Here is an 8264-nt window from a genome sequence, read left to right on the forward strand (position 1 = left end):
TTCACTTTCTTATTGAAATACCTTGCAATTCTTTTCTTATATGCAACAAGCTTCAACTAAGAATTCATCCTAGCTTCGTCTAGAAAATCCAGGTGGAGCCTTTGATTAACTTCTACATCTTCCTCAATGAATAAATCCCTTCACAGAGATCCAACTCCTACTTCTACGGGAACCATAGCCTCATACCCGTAGGTTAGCAAAAAAGGGGACTCTCCTGTGGTTGATCTTGGAGTTGTGTTATAAGACCAAAGGACCATGGGCATCTCCTCAGGCCAATCTCCCTTCTTTTCTTTCAGCTTTGCCTTCAAAGTGTTTTTGATAATCTTATTTATGGCTTCTGTCTGGCCATTGCTTTGCGGGTGGTAGACTACAACGAAATCTATCTTTATGTTCAAGTCCTCGCAAAGATTTCTTAACTATTTACTGTCGAACTGTTTTCCATTGTCTGAGATGAGTTTATATGGAATACTGAACCTGCAGACTATGGAGTTGAAGACAAAGTCTTTAATTTTATTTGCCGTGATCGTGGCCAGCAACATAGCTTCTGCCCATTTTTTAAAATAATCAACAGCCATTATGGCATACTTCACACCCCCTTGGCCTTGGGTAATTCTCCAATGAGATCAATTCCCCAAATAGCAAAAGGCCAAGGACTTTCCATCAAAGTGATAGATGTTGCTGGGGCGTTGGAATAATTAGTGAATCATTGGCAATGATCACACACCCTAACAAACTTGAAGGCATCTTCTTTCATGGTTGGCCAGTAATATCCTTTTCTAAGGACTTTCAATGCCAGTGATCCACCCCCCGAGTGATTGCCACGAATACCTTCATGCACCTCTCTAAGAATATAATTTCCCTCCTCCAGATCTACGCATCGCAACAACGGTTGATTAAACCCTCTCTTATACAACACTCTATCATACTCTACGTACTTCGCAACCTGGTAGCGAAGGCGTCGGGCCCATAGCTTGTCTTCTGTAAAAGTTCCCGTTCGAATATAGTTATGGATGTGGGTCATCCAAGTCTCCAGTGGGATCTCCTATGTCTGGAACACACCTACTTATGGAATGCTTGGAATTTCTTGGATCCCCAAAGGAATTTGTCCAAGCAGAACATTGTCCATTTACGATCCTATATTTTCCACGACATCTGCATTGCTATTTTCTTCCCTTGGTATGCCTTCCAGCTTGGCACTTCCAAACTATTCCAGTAGATGCTGCACACATCTCATGATAACTCTGTCCGGGGTCCTCGGGCCTGGAAACCTCCGTTGACTTGGTTTACTAGTAATTCTGAATCACTCCGAGCGATCAAATTCACAGCCTCCACTTCCAAAGCTATCTTCAAGCCATTGATTAGTGCTTCATACTTAGCATCATTGTTGGTGACGTAAAACTTGAAGTGAATGACACTCATCAAACGGTGCCCTTCCGGGGTAACGAAAACAATCCCGGCTCCTGCTCCATTATTATTAACAGCCCCATCGACATGCAAGATCCACCAAAGGTGTGGGAACTCTTCTCTCACGTTGACAGGGGGATTCCCTTGTGAGGAAGGTTCTGCCAACATAGCCTTATTTTCTACTTCGGAATCGAACTCAAGTATGAAATCAACCAATGCCTGCCCCTTGATTGTTGTGTGAGGGAAATATTCTAGATCAAACTGTCCCAACTCTGCTGCCCACTTTAGCATCCTTCCTGATGACTCCGGCTTAAGTAAAATGTGCCTGAGGGGGTAAGCGGTGCGGACCTCTATCCGATGAGCCTGAAAGTATGGCCTTAGCTTCCGTGCCGCGAGGACAAGGGCGTACACTAACTTTTCCATGCTGGTGTATCTGGTCTCTGCATCTAGCAACCTCTTGCTCATATAGTACACCGACGACTGGTGATCCCCTTCCTCTTTTACCAATGCCGTGCTGATTGAGTATTCTGAGACCGCCAAGTACAGAATTAATGTTCCTCCATCATCTAGCTTGGATAACATAAGAGGATTTCCCAACTGCTCCTTGATTTTCCGAAAAGCCTCTTCACAATCCGAGGTCCACACAAAATCCTTTCCCATCCCTTTAATTGCCTTAAAGAATTCTTTGCATCTATCTGAAGATTTTGAAACAAATCGATTCAAAGCTGATATCCTTCCAGTCCGACTTTGCACTTGCTTAACGTTGGTGGGAAACTTCATGTCCAACAGAGCTTTGATTTTCGTAGGGTTTGCCACAATCCCCCAGTGGTTCACCATAAACCCTCATAATTTCCATGACTCCACACCAAACACACATTTCTGGGGATTCAGCTTCATCTTATACTTTCTCAAAATATGGAACATTTCATCCAAGTTCGCTATATAATCCTCCGCACTTTTAGATTTCACAAGCATATCATCTACGTACACCTCCATCGTCTTCCCGATTTGTCCCTTGAACATTTTGTTTACCAGCCTTTGATAAGTTACCCCAGCATTGATTAAACCAAACGGCATCTTAATGTAGCAATAGAGCCCCTTATCAGTAATGAAAGAAGTGTGTTCTTGGTCAGGTTCATACATGGGGATTTGGTTATAGCCAAAGTATGCATCCATGAAACTTAGCAGAGCATGTCCATCCATAGCATTGACCAACTGGTCAATTCTTGGCAAAGGGAAGCTATCCTTTAGGCACGCTTTGTTCAGATCGGTGAAATCCACACATGTTCTCCACTTGCCGTTAGGCTTTTTTACTAACACCGGATTTGCCAACCAATCCGGGTAAAAGGATTCTCTGATTAGTTCGACATCCAAGAGTCTATCTACTTCCTCTGCCAAGGCCACAACCCTTTCTCCACTTACAACCCTGCGCTTTTGTCGGATCCCCTTATGCTTGGGATCAATGTTTAATCGATGTCACATGATTTTTGGGTCAATTCCCGCCATATCAGAATGGCTCCACGCAAATAAATCAAGATTTTCTAAGAGAAATATGGAAAGCCCTTCTTTCAATCTTGGAGCCAACTGAGATCCAATTCTCAGAACTTTGCTTGGATCCTTTTCATTGACAGGGATTTCAATTGTGTCTTCCGCTGGCACCATTTTTCTGTTGGCATTGGTATTCGTGGATCTAAGTCAAGCTGATTATGATCCTCATCATTTTGCGGAGAAGGCGCATCCTCTTGGAGAGGAGCATCAACTCCTACTATCACAGAAGGCGCGCCCTGTATTACAGGGGCAACAACTTCTTTCGGAATTCCTGAAGATAAGGGTGCGCCCTTAGAGAGGGGCATCTACCTTATACATATCTTATCCAAGACTCTGTAAGACATCAAATCTTCCTTCAATCCGTTCGCCATTGAAATTTGCTTGGATTATGTCATTTGGGGGCTCTTCTTCTTCCAACATTTCAATCCAGATAACGTCTTCAGAGGGGCATTCACTTTCTTGCTCAATATAGTAATCTCCGTTTCAGACATCCTTTCTCCTAAAACCCCTCATAGCTTGCCTATAACATTCCCGATAGTCATATTGAGAGCCCTTTATGCTTCCAACTTCATTCGGGGTTGGAAACTTGATGGTAAGATGGTGGATCGAAGTGATGACCCTGATTTCCCTAAGAAAAGGTCATCCTAGCTGCACATTATGGGATAACTCTTGATTTAGAAACTTGAACTCGAGCATCTTTGTCACGGACAACAGACTCTCCCCCAAGGTACACGATAATCGAATTGATCCCATGACTCTAACTCCTTCACCAGAGAAACCATAGACCCAAGAATCTTCTCCTGACATATCCCGATCAGGTAACCCCATCTTCTTAAAGGTGTTGTAGTAAAGGATGTTTGCTGAGCTTCCATTGTCTATGAAGGCTCTATAGACGTTCTTAGTGTTGGATTTTTAACGCAGCGGGGGCATGGCAAAACACTTTTACACATACAAAAATCCAAATAAAAGCATATAAATCGTGAATAAAATTTCGAGGGATCGAATTTAACCTTTAAAATAATTCGAAGACAACGATCAGAGATCCTTAGCAGTTGCTCCTCAAGTGTGAAGCACTCCACCGGTATCCACCAAGAAAACGATGTTAAGGAGGAGGAAGGAGGTGGAGAGAATTGGGTTTTCCAAACTTTTTGGGTTTTGTGTTTGATGTGGGTTAGAATAAAATAGGGTCTATAATAGTGTATTTATAGGCAAAATTTTCAGCTGAAATTTTCCCATAAATATTATTATTATTATCCCATTTATTATTCTTATTAATAATTACAACACCTTTTAATTATTAATCCTTTTTCTAAATACTTTAGAAATAATTCTCTCTCTTGATTTAATTTCCAAAAATTAAATCCTTTAATTAATAATATTAAGAACTTTTCTTAATTAATTTATAATCAATTAAATCTCATTTAATCAATTATTAAATTTGCCAATTAATTATTTATTTCACAAATAAATAATTATTAGCCATTATTAATTAATTCCTCCACCATTAAATCATTCTCTTTTTATGGTGTGACCCTGTAGGTTCAATATTAAGCCGGTAGTAGAAATAAATAATAATAAAACTATTTTATCATTATTTATATAAATTCTCTAATTTATTAAATATGATTAATTAATCAATCACATTTATTCTACATCGTGAGGGATACTTCTCAGCATATCGCGACTATCCGGATAATATGAATTCACTGCTTAGAATACCAAGAACTTATTCAGTGAATAGTTACTATACAATAAACTCCTTCTACCCTACAATGTCCCGATTAAATACAAGGCATGGATCTCGTGTCAAGCCTATCTAATTTAATCACTTGCTTACCATTTACTATGCGTAGTTCTATGCAAATTAGAAACTCCTTTCTAATTTCATTTACTCTGGCCAGAGATTCCTGAACTAGCATAAGTGGATCAGCCTTGAACATTCGCTTCCTTCACTAGAAGGGGTAGATCCTTTATTGATCATACACTATCTTCGTGTACAAATTTCTATACCCAGAAGAGCCCTAATAATTGTCCCTGGAGACTAAGAACTAAACCAAAGCATAGTTCAGTGTACACAAGATGACTATGATGACCTCAAGTCTAAGGATACTTGTACAACTATCACTATGTGAATAACTGCTGACACGTGAGTGAACTCCATCAGTTGTTCAGCTGTGCGAGTCATGTTCAGTGAACTTATTCCATAATAAGCACCTACATACTAGCTATAGTGTCACCACACAAATGTCTATGAGAACAGACATCCTTCATAATGAAGCAAGCATAGTATGTACCGATCTCTGCGGATTATTAATTACCAGTTAGTAATCCTACGACCAGGAACTATTTAAGTTTAGAGTTATCATCTTTTAGGTCTCACTATTATGATCTCATCATAATCCATAAAAAGCTTTACTCTAAACTATGGTATATCTTATTTAAACACTTAAATAGATAAAGCCCGTAATAAAAACAAAACAAGTCTTTTATTAATATCAATGAAATCAAAACAGATTACATAAAAGTTATTCCTAAATCCTCATACATGATTGGACTTAGGACATATTCCTTTCAATCTCCTACTTGTACTAAAGCCAATCACTCTGGTATCTAATACCCATCTTGTCTTTATGACGATCAAAGTGACTTTCATAAAGTGGCTTTGTGAGTGGGTCTGCTATGTTGTTATGTGTGTCAACTCTATTTCAATACAATACAAGAAATGTTACCGCGCTCCCACTAACCCTTTTGTAGACGCATGGTTCATCTTCGTTTTTGATAAAATCAAACTCTTTGATTGTCTCATCAAAATGAATGTTCCATCTTTCGAGAAGCTTGCTTTAAATCACATATGGTTCGCAGCAGCTTACAAACTAGGTTTTCATTTCTCTTGGAAAGAAAACCATCTGGCTAATTGCCAGATCTCATAGTCGTAGTAAGCAGCATTCGCAAGCAAAATCCGAACTGATTTTAACAGGGCTACAGGTAAAAGGTTTCATCAAAGTCAATCCATTGCCTTTGTTTGAATTCTTTTGCCACAAGCCCGGCCTTAAAGGTCTCCACCTGGCCATCTGCTCTAATCATTCTTTTGTATCCCGTATACATAGATTTCTTTCCGGATTTCATGGCACTATGCCATTTTTCTGAGTCAACACTACTCATAGCCTCAATATAGGTCACAGGGTCGTCATCATCAATGATCGACAACTCATTGTCATTCTCAATGATAAGGCCATAATACCTCTCAGGTTGGCGAGACACTCTCCCTGATCTATGAATGGGCTGTTCCACAAAAGGTTGTTCAGTCAGAACAGGTGTTTCCACTTGATCCGTAGTAGTTTATGCTTCTTGAACTTTATCAAGTTCAATTTTGCTCCCACTGTTTCCTTCAAGGATAAACTTCTTTTCCAAGAAGGTAGCATGTCTGGATACAAACACCCGATGATCGGTGTAAAAGTAATACCCTAAAGTCTCTTTAGGATATCCCACAAAACTACATTTTACGGATCGATATTCCAGCTTATTTGGGTCAACTTACTTGACATAAGCTGGACATCCCCAAATCTTAACGTGTTTAAGACTCGGTTTCCTTTCTTTCCATATCTCATACGGAGTTTGAGGAACAGATTTGGAAAGCACCTTATTCAGTAAATATGCTGAGGTTTCCAATGCATAACCCCATAGGAATACTGGAAGATTTGCATAGCTCATCATGGACCGAACTATGTCTAACAAAGTTCGATTTCTCCTTTTAGATACCAATCTGGAGGAGTCCAGTGGGAGACTATACCATTTACTTTGAGATAATCTAGAAACATTCCATTAAAGTATTCACCACCTCGATCTGATCGAAGAGTTATAATACTATATTTGGTTGTTTCTCCACTTCATACTTATATTCTTTGAACTTTTCAAAGGCCTCAGACTTGTGTTTTATCAAACACATATCCGAATCTAGATCTATCATCTATGAAAGTAATGAAGTATGGAAATCCACCCATGGCTTGCTTAGACATTGGTCCACATACATCTGTGTGTACCATTCCTAGCAAATTTGCAGTCCTCTCTCCATGTCTACTAAATGGAGACTGCAGTGCCTCAATGAAGTGAGATTTTCATCATCCCTTTTCTTTTATTAGTTTGTTCAATCTGAAGTAAATCATGTCACATATATACAGACCATTATTTAAAGTACCACGTCCATAAAGAATATTATCCCTAAGAATAGAACATTCATTATTCTCAATAATAAATGAAAATCCAGCCAAGTCTAACATGGGAATAATATTCCTCACAATCGAGGGAACAAAATAACAATTATTTCAAACAATAGTCTTGCCCGTAGGCATATGTAAATGAAATGATTCTACATCTTCAGCAACAACTCTTGCTCCATTTTCATCAGTAGAATCACCTCCTCTTCCTCAAGAGTCCTACTTCTCCTTGGTCCCTGCAACAAATTGCAGATTTGAGAACCACAGGTGGTATCTAATACCCAAGTAGAAATTTGATTTAATGACATATTTACTTCTATCATGAACATACCCGAATCAGAAGCGGCAGTCTCACTACCCTTCTTCTTCTTCAATTCTGCAAGGTAAACCTTGCAATTCCTCTTCCAGTGCACCACCTTGTTACAGTGAAAGCAAACAACTTTGCTCTTGGGGTCTTCAGCTTTTGGTGGAACCGGCTTTTCTTCACCTACTTTCTTCTTCTTGGAAAAGTTCCTCTTCCTTTTCTTAGGATTGGAACCTTCACCAATTAGAAGAACAGAACTCTTCTTAGGGGGAAAATTCGATTTCGCAGTCTTCAACATGTTGTGAAGTTCAGCCAGGCTGACATCCAACTTATTCATGTGAAAGTTCACAACAAACTACGAGAACGAACTCGGAAGCGATTGCAAGACCAAGTCTTGGCTCAGCTCCCCATCCATGGCAAAACCAAGTTGTCCAAGACGTTCAATCAAATTGATCATCTTAAGTACATGGTCATTCACAGATGATCCCTCAGACATCTTACAACCGAACAACACCTTCGATATCTCATATCGAGCTGTCCTCCCCGCCACATCATACAACTCTTGTAGATGCATGAGGATAGTGTGAGCATCCATATGCTCATGTTGCTTCTGTAGCTCAATGTTCATGGAAGCTAGCATGATGCATTGAGCAACATTTGCATCATCTATCCACCTACGATACACAACATGTTCATCATTATGTGCATCACTAGTAGGTTCAGTAGGCTTAGGTGAGTTAATCACGTATTCCAGCTTCTCAATCCTGAGAACAATTCTCAAGTTTCGAAGCCAG

The sequence above is a fragment of the Apium graveolens genome, chromosome 7 (genome assembly GCF_009905375.1).
Source record: "Apium graveolens cultivar Ventura chromosome 7, ASM990537v1, whole genome shotgun sequence".
Classification (NCBI taxonomy): Eukaryota; Viridiplantae; Streptophyta; class Magnoliopsida; order Apiales; family Apiaceae; genus Apium; species Apium graveolens.